Genomic DNA, 11804 nt, shown 5'->3' with positions numbered 1-11804 from the left:
GAAAGCACAGCGCACGTCGTGGCGTTATTACAGGCCTGAAGACGATCATGACCGCGCCCCGTTAATTATTCGCCCCGTCAGAATCAAACCGTGTTTCGTTGTTCCATAAAACGGCCGACCTTTCCTATAGAGGCGTCATCGCGCACCTGTTGTAATGTTCAGTTGTGTTTGCCGCTCGTAAAACGCGTTTGATTACGCTCGGAGCGCGTGCGATCACGCGCGAAGGAAAAAAAGAACTTTCGAGCAGAAATTGAGAAGATATCAAAGATTTCCGATAGAAGTTACATATATAGGACCAAGATAGAAATCCTATAAAAATCCTATAAAAAATTCAATAAAAACGTATTGAACGATATTGTTGTTGTTGTTGTTGTTGTTGTTGTTGTTGTTGTTGTTGTTGTTGTTGTTGTTGTTGTTGTTGTTCAAGTACTCTAAGACATTTAAACTTAAGTTTGGCGAACATTATATATATAAAATTGCACGAAAATAAGCACTTATTCAAAATGCATGTGGATGGAACGACAATTAACTTGACATATTTTTCTATACTCGTAAATTTATGTTAATAATAATCACTAAAAAATTCCACAAAAAGCGAATCTAAAATATGGAAGTCTTGCGGGAATGGTTTTTGTTACACTCGCTCCTTTGTGAGTCATTGAGACAAGACGAGAGCCGTATCTATTTGCGGGCTTAATGATCGCGCGAATCATCGGGCGGAATGCGCTCTCCTAGGATCAAAATCGCAATGGTGACGCGATGATGGAGCGTCGGAGAACGGTCTCCTGTTAATTCCGAGACGATTGCATTAGTTATCGGTCACGGTCGGCCGATGAGGAAGAGGGACTCACCTTGTACGTTCGTTTCCAGAATTTTTTGCCCCCCCTGTCTCGCCCATTTTTCTACCTCTTTCCTTCCTCTCCCGTGTGATGCGTACCCTTTCGCGTTACCTCCTCCCTCCGCGCGACGCGATGCCTCCCCTCTCGTTCTGGAGACCTACTTAAAGAAGATCGACCGAGCGAGAACGTCGATCTCTACTTCCTCATCATCGTGCTGATCGAGTCTTCGCATCTCCTCCACGAGATGAGTCTCCGATTAGCATGATCGATTTCTCAAAACGAAACGACGCCAAATTACGAAATATGGGTTCCGTACGAATCCCGTGAATGATAATTGGCTCGATGATTTCTTGATTGAAATTTCGTGCAATTTGCCTAATCGAAAATACCCGCCACGAATCGTCACGTATGAACCTCTCAACAAAAATTTCATAGAAACCTCTTATAAAAGATCTTCTTCATTGAAAATGAGATATCGATTAAAAAGTAAAAATAATCTTTTCTTCGATTTTTTTATGTGTACTCGCGCGAAAAAAAGTAACAAATAAATATCCAAAATTTGATCGCGAATAGAAGCAAGGCGATACGTGGCGTTCGCGCCACAGACCGCGGTTATGTAAGCCGATATAAATGCGACTATTCGAAATAATTATCGTCGTTATGCAAATGGCCGCGCGCAAGACGATTAAACGTTCTCGATTGAAACGCGCGGCCGGAGGCGCGGTGTCTCTTGCGAAAAGGAATAAGAAAAATATGAGAAGCCAAGCAAATTAACGCGCACATCCACGCGACTCGCAAGCGTTAGCAAGAAAAATAACGGTGGTTATTTGCGGTAATTCCGGAAGCCGACTCTTTTTGCGCGCGTCCCGCCGTGTCGTCCGTCGCCATGACGATCTCTCGATGATTGTGCTAACTCGAATCACTCAATTCCAGCTAGTGCAATCTCATACAAAGTATCAACTGCACTTTCGAGGTATCTCAAAGTATAAAACTCCCGCGGCTTTGTTCTAAAAGTTCCCCGAAAGGCGGACAAATTTTAAAAATCAATTATCCTAAATATCTACAAATGTAGAAGCATCTTAGATGAAACGTTGATCTAATTTTAAGATGTTTATTTTTTTTATTACATTTTCTTACAGAGATATAAATTCTAGACACTCTGAGGTGTATTAAATAGCGGCAAGATTAAATAAAATCTTAGATAAGAAATATCAAATTAAAATTAAAAGTATAGAAAAACACTTTTGACTTGAAAAAGAACACGAGCATCACAAATTGAGATTTAACATAAAGATTTACCGAAGGCGAGAGCAATTCCCTCGCAACCGAGATGCAACCGAGATTCATGCGGATTTATCTGCCGGATACGGGCGCTAATGGGAGTTTCATGTATCCAGAACATTCAGGATGATTTACTATCTTAATGGGACATGACGTGGAGATTTCGCTCAGCCGCCACCAGCCATTTAATCTCACTCGATAATTAAATCACCTAGTCCTAGTGGCCGAAAAAAAATGGCGCAATTATTCGACGCAAGATTAGACTAATCTCGAAGTGACGGATGTAATGTATCCGCGGTTAGATTGAAATTGACGGAGGATATTCTCTCAGATTCAATGGGATAGATTTCAGCTCGATCGCAGTTTTGGCGGCCCAGTTTTATCTCGCTAAACCTGCGCGGCCGAGTATCGCAGGACGCTGCTCTCGCGCAGGATACCGTTCGCGCGGTTCAGGGACTCCGCAAAGTAGGTTTCCCGCGGATTAGCATAATACATTTGATCGGGCCCCGTACGCCGTGGAATATCGTTAATAACGCAGTCACGGATACCCTTTCGGCCCGCGTGTCCTTCTACGATCCTTCGCGTGGCATAAAGCGCGATTTTTTTCCCTCGCCTTCCCTCTCGCCTTCTTTCTCTTTACTCCACACCGATCGATTTATTTATACATTATCGGCGAACATAAATAAGTAGATAACTGAATTGATTTTGTAAAATGCGTTCTCTAGAGTGAATTGATTTTACATATCGATTCTCAGAATTAACAGTCCAGAGAACACACGGGTTTGGTCGAATTGTCGAATAAAGTTGCATACGGAATATCACACATTTTCGAAGAAATAAATTTTGTTAATCAAGACAGCTCCTTCTAAATCCAGTACTCCTTTTCCATCCGTAATTTTGCAATCTTCGTTTATTAACAAAAATTTCAAATAATCGTCTTCTTCTAGAATAAAATAATAGCGGTAAGCTAATAGCGGTAAACACCTCTCAGTTTTTCCAGAAAAATTAATAGGTAGAAAAATCTTTATGCACAAGATCAAGATAATCTGTCCGGTGTGATAAAACTGACATAAATAAATCGTGCGGTCTCTGGATTAAGTCGGTTTCACCGTATCCTTATCGGTTCTCTTCAACTAAATTAATAATCGACAAAGGACGACGTGTTTCTGACTTTGCAATCACAATTACGAGTTGACAATGCGCCGTGGTGCAATCCATACGGCGCGCATAATCGATTTTCCGCGGCGGATATCGATCGCGCGCGCGCGCGCGCGCGCGCTCGCGAAACCTTGAACGTTCATTTGCAACTTAATGAACGACAACTCCGACGCGAAGCGTGGTGGATCGCGCGCGCTCGGAAAATAGCGAATTCGATCCGTCGATCTTACTCTCTCGCGCGCACGACGACACAATCGGCGCTTTTGATAGGATATCAAAAATCCAATTACCGCCCTTATGAATTCTCCTTTCTCAGCCGCGACGCGTTTATAAACACTCGCTCGAATCGATTTGCGATTCTCGACGGACGATTCGAGCTGCTCGCACAAAGCGATCATTTATGACAGCCTCACACGAGGAAATTCTGCGCTAAATGAGAAAAGGGAAAGAAAAAGGAAAGAAATAAGAACAACGGGGGATAAGAGGCGAGATGTTGGCAAACCGGTATTGTTAAGTATTCAAGTTGGTAATATCCGAATGGAAACTTCACTTTCTTCCATCGGGGTGGGAGACACGTGTGTAAAATATCGTTCTTATGTCGACGATTTTCAAATATCTCCGGGAGAACATATATAGTTATACGCAAACACTTTCGGAACGCGATATTTCATACGTTACGATCTAATAAACGTCTTAGGAGGCCTTATCGAAGCACGAAGAACTTAATGGGGCTAATTAAACTCGGATTTGAATAGAGAGAGGACCCGAGTACGGCCTGTTTAGGAACGGGGCAGTCGTTCAGTAGGATAATTCGGAAATAATGGTGGGTGGAGTAACGGAATTGCGGGAAGCAAATAGACTCGAGAGCAATTATCGAGTCTTTATCAAGGAGGGGGAGGTCTGCGGCGATTACGTGACCTTTCACTTTTCCACAATTTAGTAACTCGACCAGCGGCGGTGACGTAAACGCGATCGCGTTGCATGCCGTTAAATACTCGCGGTTACGATGATTTTAACACATAGTTGCTTTATTTAACCACCGACCGTTCTCGGGAAAACACGCACCTTTATGTCGCGGTTCATTCAATTCATTATTCTAAAAAGATAGAGGCAAAAATTATTCGAAGAAATCTGTATGTAGGATAATTGTCGAGGAAACGCGATTCTTTTATCGACGTTTTTTTCAGTATTTTATTAATGCTCTCTGGAACGAGAGATCATTTTTACAATTTCATTTTGGTTTAAAAATTTCATTTTGGTCTAAGCAAGAAGAATCGATTACCTTTCCACATTCAGACTCAAATTACTCGTACTCTTTTGCGCGTTGGAATGACACTTTCCAAATATGGTGCTCGTGGCGCGAATTATTTCCATAAAACTGAAACTCGTTCGCGATTTGACGTTCCATACGCAACGATTGAATAAATCATACGGTTCGCGAACCGGTGTTTATTTAACACCCAGCTCTCGTAGAGGCGCAGTTTCGCAGGTTGCGGCAAATTGCCTCGACTTATCTCGAGAATTAGACGGAGAGTCCGACTCAAGGCCTCTCGCGCGAAGCACGAAGGATTTATTCCCGGACAGGACAGGACAGGAATTAGGCGATCACGCTCGTGCCCGCAAGGTGTACCGCCGCCATAATCGCCATAATCGCGATATTCGCCTCTCCGGAACACAATGTTGCTGCAAGAGCGTTGCGGTCGCTGCTGCACCCATTGCAGCGCGACGCGCCGCGGATAAGAGGCGCGAATGCATTCAATGCAATTACGATGTAAGCCGTCGATCGCGCTCGGCTCGTTCCTTCTTTCCTCTTCTTTTCTCCCGTCGTTTTTTTTTTCTTTCCCTCCTCTTTTCTTTTCTTTTCCGCGAGCCGAGCTCGCGCGCGCCCATCCGTGAGAGTTCACAACCATTCATCATTGAAATGCAGCGTGCAGCATTGCGCCAACCACCACCATCACCACCGACGTGTATACGCGAGAGACGAACGAACGCCCCGTGATTTCATCTATAGATTCGCGCGATTGCGATCGTCTTCATCCGAGAATCTACATTGTATCACCGACCTCTCGACCTTTGTCAAATCGACGCTCTCGTGAACCGGAAGAAGGCAATTGTCTCTCTTCGTCCCGATTGAAATCGATTCTCGTTAAGGAATTCCGATATGCGAATAATAGTAGAAATGCAGAGGACTAATAACATTTATGATATAAGAAAACAAATAATTTATTTCTTCTCTTGCGTGAATTATTTTTTATTATTTTAAAAATGTTAAAAAATGCATGAAATGCAATGAATTAAAAAAAAAAAATATTTATTTTTCAAGTCTTTATGTATAATAATGTTAAAAAATTAATAATTAATAATTGAATAATAATAATAAAAGAATATTTAAGATATTCAGATTTTATAAAGTTGTATTGAAGTCTCAGTAACTGATTTATTGTCTAATTTAAAAAGAATTTTTTCTTAGCAGGCGATTCCAATAACAATTTTCGTCATAAATAATTGCGATAAATGATGCTTCTTCTCGTCATTCTCGCTAGGAAAAAAAATTCTCGCTATTTCAAACTGGCTGAAAGATGTTTACAAGGACGTTTGGTGATTTTGAAACGTCCCGTTTTCACAAAAGTGCGCAAGAAAGCACACGGCGAAGGAGAAAGGAAAGCCGAAGAAAGAAAGCTACGGCACGCCGTTTTGAAGGATTCACCTCCCTCGATCGCCATAGCCCGCGGCATTTCTCGGATTTCCTGGAAACAGGTACACTACATCTCTCCGGGTGTACCGGGTGTCGGGCGCGAAACCAAGGCAGAGAAACTCTCACGATGTTCTGCTTCGAAATCGCGACGGCTTCTCCAGAAAAGAATACGATTCTCGACACGCGTATGTGTGTATGTATATATATATACGCGCCTGTATATGTATGTGTGTATTATGTTAATGCTGGCGGGAGAAACAAAGGAAAATCAGCGCGCTTCCGATGATCCCGTACGTCATTGGTTTGCCGGCGTTTTAACGCGAGAGAGGCTTTTAAACGGAACGACGATACGGTTTTACATAAAATGCGCGATTTTACGAGACGCCCATAAGAGAGAAAGTCGGATCGCTCTACAGTGTTTGCAGTCATTTAGAGATCATATTCCGAGACTTGCTGAGAGGCTCGCCGTAAACCGCAGCCTTCGCATCCGCAATTTATATCCTTTTATCGTTAGCGGAATCGGGTCACCAATCGATAACTTCTTATTCCGATCGTATCGTCGGATCGTTCACTTGACCCTCCCCCTTCACCTACATAATGTTATATAGTAAATTTTTACACAGATCTACGGGTGGTGTCGCACATAAAACATCGGATTAAAAGTTTCTATCTCTTTTATAAATATCCTTTTATATAAATATTCTTTAATTAAATATTAATTATTATCAATATCAATTATTATTAAAGTAACATAACTTTTTTATAAATATACGCTTACAATTTTTTAAGTTACCATAAATTTATGAGAAAAAACATTTCAAAAATAAAATTTGCATTATAAATTTAAAGCTGGAATATAACATTACACAGAAATTTCATTTGTAATCTAAACTTCACGTTTAGAAAGCGATATTAATCATACAGAGAATTGCAAGAAAAAAACGCGTGAATGAATGACAATTTTTTTTATATTTATAATACATGAAATAGTTTCAATATCAGCGAAAGCATTCGCGAACATTGTTTCTCATATCGCTCGATAAGTCATACTTTAAATCATACAGTCGGCACTTTCAAACAGTCGCTATCCAACTATGCGAACAGCGTCGAATTAATGACACGATTTCTAAAATGAGCGAGCGAGGAATCACGTATTAATAGCGATATCGTCCGTTCATTTCGATAATTCTAACCGCCGCGGGCGAGAAATTAATTGCGGGATATATGGCCGAGCTACTTTAACATCTTTTCCGAAATGTCGGATTAAACGAACGTATTCCTTTCGTTTCCCTCTTTCTCCACCTATGAAAGGCAGACAATGCAATCTTCGCTGAAACGAACAAACTGTGAAACTGTGAAATAGAAATTATTACTCTTCTTCAATTCTATCTCCATTTCGTTCTGTAATAATTTTGAAACATCTCGAAGAGCTTGGATAAAGATACGCTTTCATTATCGAGGCATTATTCTATTTCTCTTTCTTTTTGCACGCAGTAATTCAATATTAATTTGCGAGACGCTCGTTTCCCACGTGTGTTTAGTTTCAACTAAATTAATAGCCGCGTAAACCGATACACCGAGTGAGAAGCAGACATCCCTGCGATGTTCTCGCGATTCGCACAAGCGGAACACTGGTAGGTTATATCGATCGGCACGAAATTGCGCTCGCCTATTTAAAAGGTAAATTAAAAGGTAAAATAAATTACATGCCGTCGTCGTCCGCAAAAATGATAACCTTATCGGCCGACGATGCGCGGCCTGAGACAGGCTTAAATTAAACGCCATTTTTCTCGCCGGTGCGGGGAAAGTTACGATTACGCAGCGAAGTGGAATCAACATCATGTTATTTAAATGAGTTTGTCACATTTTATCACTGCCACAACAACGTGCTGCATAATTAACTATTTAAAATTACTAAAACGAAAAAATACAATAAAATCATAAATAAAAAAACATTATCTAAAACAGAGAAATTATTTTCGATAGAATTAAATATTATTAAAAATTGTATAAATTTCTAAATTCAATAAATATAATTGATATGTGATATACGCGAAAACAACAATTTTGCTTTAAAAAAATTAATTTAAAAAACAATTTTGTTAACTCATCAAAGTAATTTTGTAGGATATTCAAATTGATTGCTAAAATATAAAAAAATGTGCAGTATTATTATCATCATACTTAAATCCTACGTCCTACGTAATATATAATAATTATAATTTTAATGGCCCAACAAAATTATTTTTCAGATATGTATCTGATCAAATTTTTAGATTCTTCAATAAAATTGTTCTTTCTGTGTAATAATTTACATTTAATGTACATAAGATTTTGGTAAATTACGATGCAGATGCAGTTACGCGTGTTCGCAGTAGCCAAAGCCAAAGCAGCACGCCGACTGATGGCTGCGCGAAGCGTTGAAATCTCCGCTAAGCGGGAAGTATGCGTCGCTTTTTATTGAGAAATGCGTTGGCATCAAAGTCTCCACGCGTGCCTGGAGACTTCAACGCGTGGTGTAAATGTCTGGCTGTCTCTACGAGCTTGAAGACTTCAACATACCTCGTGCAGGTCGGACTGGTGTGCATGCGCTTGCATGCGTAATCGATAAATCATCGCTAAAATCGCTTGAATGTCTAATAAATTAACAAAACTAAATCGCATGGTATAAACGTACGGTCAATTTGAATACGCAGCATACCTTGTACACATTGCCCACTCCAGCTTAAGCGTAACTCAAGCCTAATGAAAACATTGATTAACTATAATTTTAAAGAAATATTAACACAATATGCCAATTTATTACATTTGAGATATATTATAAATCTTTTTACGTACGTTTAATATGGCATTTAATAAATCTTATAATATATTTGCATTTTGTGCCCATCAGCGCCAGTTCCAGAGGAATATTTGCTTAAATCGCGCTTAAATAAATTGTCGAAGTCAATACTTATGTTCTACTAAACGCGCGGCGTACAATAGTCGCCGTTGTTACTTCACTACGCGCGACTATAAATACAACTCGATTTACATAACCGGGACTAGCCGGGCCTAGCTATAAATATGTATCGAGAGACTTGTCACGAAGATTTGCTCGTGCGAAAATTAAATCGCGCTACGGCATAATAACGAATGTAATTAATGGCTGTATTATCAGAATCTGTATTTCATGTAGCATAGAAATACGATATATATAATGCGCAATTAATAATTAATACTTGCAGGCGTAAAAATTTTCCGCTAGCGCGTCTGTACGCGCGCGCGCACGCGCGATCAACTCTATTACTTACGCGTTATATCCCTTTTTGCATTATGCGATAGTGAGCACGAGATCGTGTTAGACACCTCGTCAAAATTGCATCTAGAACGCGCGTCACGAAATACTTCTTCGTGTTGACTATATCGAGCAAAATCCGCGCGCGCGCACGCGCGATCGCGCGATTAAAAAGAAACGCTCGAGCTGCTCGTAGTTTCACGGTCGCGCGATTTCGATAAATTGCTACAGGTTGCTGCCTCTTTGAAGCTACATAAATTCCGTCTTTCATAGAAAATAATGTGGATTCTCTCGGTCCGGCGCCTAAATGAAAGTAAAAGAGCCGCCAAAGTTCGTATTCACACCTAACGCGTTGATGATTGATTAACGACAAACGTGCCATAAAAAAAGTTTATCATGTATAAATAAGTTATTTTGAATAATAAATAATCTATTTTTATAACTTTGAAAATTAAATCACGTTTTTCTACGAGATCAATGTAATGATTTAAGTAGGAGATCTTTAAAAAATAAGACAATTGTCGTATTTAAAATTCTTTGTATAAAATTATATTTACTAGAGATAGATCACAGTTTCTTTGACTAATTTGGAAATTGCCTTCCTTTAATGAAAATAAAAATATCGAAAGATCATTGTCGTTTGCTGCCTCAATCAACAGCGCGTTGTTCTTGTCAAAATAAAGCCAAGCGCTTAATATGAAGAGGAACGACCGTTTGTCAATCTCGACTGGCTCGTTGTCGATGTCGTTGAACTTGACCGAAGGTTTCACTTTCCTCGAGCAAACTATTGGGGAAGAGAGCAGCACGTGAATAATTCATGCGCGCCCTGTTCCACAGGATGAGCCACTTAATGATTCCTTTTTCCTCAATGGCCGGAGTCTCATACCTCCGCTTATTATATCGGGGAACCTTGAACCTAACCGTCGACGACCTCAGCTAGACCTTCTTAAAATAAATCTTCGAGTAAACGACCTTTTCGAAGTAGAGAATCCTCGCCTTTGTCAAAAATTGATCGATTCCGATTTATTCCATTTATTTTATCCTTTAAACTTTGCAATTTTTTTTTCGATATCGATTCAAATTTTCATGAAAAAAAAAAAAAAAAATTATGTAGAAACACTTATCGCTTGATTTGAAATTAAGGATCGCTCTCGAATTAAGTGAATTATTTTTACAATGTGTAATTGTTATTTTTTACATGTAATTATTACCGCTGTTGTTGCTACTTTTACATGAAAAATTGGAATTGGAATTCGGTGCATTATGGAATTCTGCGGAATTTTCCAGATCCGAGGAGAGTGCGTAATCGGTTGATGCCAGCGCGTTCCATTTTCATCTAATTGGCCGCTCGCTTTGGATTTTGCGCGCTCTTAATTGCGGCCAGGAAAGCGACCAGCGTGATCGGCATAAAACCTCTTCGCCTGTACCCGCGTACATCCACGGCGGAGCGGAATCTTCGGGACTAAATAAACGCCGCGGCCGCTAGAAACGCCTCTCGCTTTAACCCATAGCTCCTTTTTTTTTAACATAACTGCGCGGTTTTTGTTTAAACGGAATCGAGTCGCAGTCACGGGAGATTGGGAACTTTCTTAACTGCAAGTAATCTATTGACCCATTAATTGTAATGTTGAAGAACTTTAGCTAAATTCACAATTACTTATATAGCTTTCGAGATTTTCGGAATTTAATATTTTATTAACTGCAGACTGGGTAACTTTAGAAAGCAATTTATCTGGAACTTTCATGCGATGACGTGAAATAAACGAGAAAGAAAAAAACACAAGTTTTCAAAAGTAAAAAATTCGCCTCATGTGAATCATCACGCAAGCTCGTATTTAATGCGTTTCGCACGCGTATAGTGCGATAGGCTAATAGACGATAAATCTCGCATCAAGGAGGGAAGAGGGAGAATGCTCCGGATTGAAGTTTTTGCGACGAAGCAGAGAAACTACACGCTCTGGACCGACGAGGCGCATTGGGACGATTACATTACTTCAGCGCGATGCTTATCGCACTGTACGCACGATTAAGTTGATTTATGGGTAAACGTTAGAGGCGGTGGCGACGGCGTTTATCCGCCAGACTTGTAACCAGAGCACGGAAACATATCGCCCGTTACAGGCGCAGAAACTCAATGTTCATATTGGTAGAATAATTTTCAATATTAATTTTAATTGCAGAGTGTTATTTCGCAATTTTTTTTTAGACATGGTGTGTGTGTGTGTGTGTGTGTGTGTGTGTGTGTGTTTCTTCTTTCTTTTTTTCTCGTATAATAATTTTAAGAATTAACAAGAGAAAACAAATTGTTAAATCTAAGAATGTAAAAACATTCACATTAATGTAATAATTAAAAATAAATTTGTATTTTAAATGAATATCTTTTTAAAAGAAAAATAACAAATGATTTCTTGGCGAATAATTGATGCTGATAAATTTGATGTGATATGAAAATTCACAAATTGTTAAACCCTTCTGAGAATATGCGGGCGTGTTTCACGAGTATCGTGTCACGAGTATTGAGCTCACCCACCAGATTGTGAGTGGGTGAGCCGCC

Source organism: Pogonomyrmex barbatus, unplaced genomic scaffold, assembly GCF_055798465.1.
Source record: "Pogonomyrmex barbatus isolate J1 unplaced genomic scaffold, ASM5579846v1 scaffold2, whole genome shotgun sequence".
In the NCBI taxonomy this organism is placed as follows: domain Eukaryota; kingdom Metazoa; phylum Arthropoda; class Insecta; order Hymenoptera; family Formicidae; genus Pogonomyrmex; species Pogonomyrmex barbatus.
Note: the sequence above shows the minus strand (reverse complement) of the source record.